We start from the raw sequence: 4,552 nt of genomic DNA, 5'->3' as shown, positions 1-4,552 counted from the left end.
TGGAAATACTTGTGGAACCAATGGGGGAAAATGTACAAACTCTATAAGGAGCTGCAACATTTAATGGTAATTTAAATTTTTTTATTTTTTGATGGGTACACTTTCACAACCCATCTCCTTGTATGAGTTACAATGATTTGCCCAGTTTGTCACTAATATGCACGGAAAAAGCTGAATAATTCATTCATGCTTAAAAAGGTATTTTTTCTAATGAAATGTACAGCATTAATTGTTGTACACAATTAATTGTACATTCTTAATTAATGCAGGTATGGCAAGAAGGTAATTTTTGCCCCTGCGTTTCAGAATAATCTAAGAGGGAGGAAACCAAGTGAAAGACAAGTATTTTGGAATGATTTTAGCTTGCACTGCATGACTAGGATCTGGTGAGTGAAAAGAGGACCTTTGTGCTGGCTTCTCTCCAGCCTGCCTGATGGCCTTGTCTATAAGGAGAGAGAGAGAGAGAGAGATGGCTTTACAATCACCCCACCAGCCTCGGACTGTGCTGGCATCTCTAATCAGGTTCCCTTGCTCGCCGCATCCTGTTGCCCAGGCAACAACCAAGCCTGCTCGTGTCCCACTAAGGAGCGAGGCAGAACATTGAGAAATGAGAAACAGTGATGGTGAGAGAACACTGCTGCTTACACAAAATCAGACAGACGGCACAGGAATTCTTAATAACGGAATAATTTACAGTGCGGTGAAAATAATAGTCTCGCTAGGGAGAGAGCGATCAGATCCCTTACTAATGGCTGGTATTTTTGCATGCGAATGACTTACCTGCAAATTCCGTGTGAAGGAGGAGTGATCAGCTGCTGTGTGGTTCTGTAGTTTCGAGCATGCACGAAAGGGTTATTAGGCTATTCCGCAGCCCTCCTCTTGAATTCTCGCACACACATGCGCTGCTTCTAATCTGATGACTGCTTCTCACAGGGGGAATCACCAGCTGTCTGCGGCCCTCCACCTCCTCATCGACTCCTCGCTCCCTCACAGCGAGTCCCCTACCCATCCGTTGAGTGCAGAAAGGTGTCTCGGAGGAGAGAGGGAAAGAGAAAGAGTATTGATTGATTCTTCAGTTAGGCTAGACTAAATGGAGAAGTGTGGATTGCCGTGCCACTAGAGGCTAGCCGCACAGGCTCAATTTTCTGAACCTTGTTCTTCTGGTGTGTAAAAGGTCGGGAGAGGTTAGTGAGTGTTAGCCCTGCACTCGCTGTCTCACCAACTCTATCATTACTCTACTTATTCCCCTTTCTTTATTGGTTTCCTTCTTTCTCCATCCTGCCACTTGACAGCACTGTGTGAGTTTTATTTCAATCTGCCACAGGGGGACAGTCTTCCCCTCAGCCCAAGTGTAGCCAGATATCAGACTGTCAGAAGACAGTCTGGTCAGCTTAGTTTGGTCACTAGGGTTCGGTTCAGTTCAGTTAAACCATAATGGTAGCTACGCCAACCAAACAGCATGCATTAACAGCCATTCAGAAGTAACTGTGTATTCTGACTCAATTTAATTTAAACATACACACTACTGGTCAAAAGTATGACATATTTTTGGTTTGTTTGCTTTGTTTTTGAAAGACATATCTTATGCTCATCAAGGCTGCATTTATTTGATCAAAAATACAGTAAAAAAGTAATATTGTGAAATATTATTAAAATTATAATAACTCTTTTGTATTTTAATATATTTTAAAATTTAATTTATTTGTGATGGCAAAGCTGAATTTTCAGCAGCCATTACTTCAGTCTTCAGTGTCACATGATCCTTCAGAAGTCAGTATAACATGCTGATCTGATGCAAAATTGTTATTGGTTCTCAAAAACTATATTAATAATGTTGTTTGTTTGTTTGTTTATCAATCTATGTATATATTTATTAGTTGTGCAATAGTTTACATATTTGACCACTAATTTACTTATTTATTAACTTTTGTTAAATTTAATTATTTACTAGCGTTATTATCGTGGGAATCGTTTATCATTTTGCAAGCAAAGATGTCATGTTGCTTAAAAACATTTCACCCAAAAGGTGAGCCTGTGAATATCACACAGGCAATTTGCAAACTTTGCATGAGAGCTACGCCGGTGAAAGAGTCTTGAACCACAGACTGTTATTCACTACAGAAATTGAAAGCAACTGACTGAGCTTTTGGCATCTGATGCTGCATTAATAGCACATTAATACTCAGATGAATCTAACTCAACATAAGCTGATAATGGTAGGCTATATCAATTTTAATTTATTGGCTTAATATGTTAATAAATAATTTGAATGATTTCTGAAGGATCATGTGACACTGAAGACTGGAGTAATGACTGCTGCAGTGCTTCCCACGGGTTTGAAATATACTTGTGGTGGTAGCTGGATGGAAATCCTCCTATTTCCCACGGCACAAAAAGTGGTCAATTATATGTGACAAACAACAAATAATGTGTGCAAACATGACATGGGAACAAACATGATTACACAAACGCACGTGCACACACAGACACACACACATACCTGGTGTCTGTCTGTGAAATATCCACCATGTCTCTGCAGCGCATGTGGGATTGTCAGTGGGAGTAAACAGTTCTTGCGCACACCGAATGAAAACATTCTGGGGTATGAAATGCATAGGCTCTTCGTGTCACATCTTTTACACGCTCAAGTTCGTTATTTTAAATGTATACGTGCGACAAGCACACTCAAATAGAGATCAAAAGCTCAGCCAAGATGGACGAACAGCTGATCATAGCTGTACAGTTTATTTTTTATTTTTTTTGTTATTGTTATTATTTCTCATCTCCATAAATATGTATAGAGTTAATGCAAGGGCTGGAAATTAATTTACCCTTAGACGTTAATATGCTTGGGCGGACCGCCCAGGTAAAGTCTGTGTGGGAAGGACAATTTCAGCTTTGCCACCACAGTACATTATACAATTTATTCAAATATATATTTATATATTTAAGTATCATGTATTTTTTTTTGTAAAAATATTTTGTATTAAAATATTCTGTTTTTATTTTTGATCAAATAAGTGCAGCCTTTATGTATTTAATTTTTTTTCATCTAATATGTATATTTTTTTCTGCTTTATTGCAGTTAATGGTTAGTTAATAAGTTTAGTTTGAGATGTAACATATTGTGACCATGTGTCATATAGTAACTGCTACGTTTCTCAGCGCTGGCGAGAATGAACCAGACATGTTGTCATTTGTGATTACTGGATAAGTGTTGTTTTTTTCCTTGTTAATATCACAGCTACTAAATTTTGGAATTAGTTCAATTATTATTCTTTATAGTGTACACATGCCTCCAAAAAGACCAAAAGTGCAGTCTGAATGTGGTTCAATAAAGGACTCCGTTTCTGAACCACCAGGTGCCCCCTAAAGGAATGTCAGATTTTTTGTAATATAGAAAACAATTACTGCACTACAACTTGCAACATTTCCCACCCAGTGGAATCCCTTTCTCACCTAATCACTTGGTTCTTAGTGGTCTTTGCTGCCATACATCTTAATTAGCCTCCAGGATAAGGTGCTAACTCTACACTGACTTTCAAATAACTCATCACGGATAATCTCAGCCACCCACCATGCTTCAGTGAGTACAACCTATGCTTAACTGTGATACCCTGAAAAGGTAACTTTGCTATCATTGAGGTGTTAGTCTATGTGTGTTTGAAGGTGTGGGGTTATGAAGGTGAAGGTGTGTTCCATACACACACACACACACACACACACACACACCTGTGCACACACTCGCCCAGTAAGAAATGGGAGCATCAGGCTTGCAGTTGGGCCTCTGGGTGAGGATCCTGTAGACTAATTAAAAGATATGAGATCTAGCATATGGGCTGAGTTCTTCCTCTCCACCTGACACTTCTCACCTCCGTCCCTATGCAGGGATTTTCATTAGCTCTTAATCACGGCCTATTCAGCTGTGCATCGCACTGTAATTCAAGTCGCTTTAATCATGTAATATAACTCTGTGTGATATACTATATAGCAGAATTTGATTTCTGTCATCCTTTTTTATTGAACATATTGGTTTATTTGTTTTCCAGATATGGATGTCACTGTGTTGAACTGACAAGCAAATGCTACTGCTTATTATTATTATTAGGGATGCACCGATACTGAGCTTCTGTACTCGTACTCGTACTCGTTAAAATGCCCCGATACCAAACACAGATACCACACAACATGTGATAAGTGCCATATTCAGACAAAGAAACACTGACAACAGAACAACAGACAGCATAATGGAGTTATTAGAGATTAAGGATGTATACGGAGTATATGTATGCAATGAATATAATGTTAAACATTCAGTATTAACGCCTGTATAGATGATGTGTGCGAGCAGATAAGCAAATCACGCTGAGTGGATTGAGCGCGCGGCAGCACAGATGTGCGAGTTTGTCGAGTGAATATACCTTTCTCACAGACATCACTGGAAAGTTTGTAGTTCGGTTGGATATGTCATAAACAAGTAAGTAAAGCAATGCACAAGTTACTTAACGGTAGAGAGAGAGAGAGAGAGAGAGAGCGCAATTCTGTTGTGTGA

Source organism: Sinocyclocheilus grahami, unplaced genomic scaffold (assembly GCF_001515645.1).
Source record: "Sinocyclocheilus grahami isolate Dianchi unplaced genomic scaffold, SAMN03320097.WGS_v1.1 scaffold653.1, whole genome shotgun sequence".
NCBI classification, from domain to species: Eukaryota; Metazoa; Chordata; class Actinopteri; order Cypriniformes; family Cyprinidae; genus Sinocyclocheilus; species Sinocyclocheilus grahami.
Note: the sequence above shows the minus strand (reverse complement) of the source record.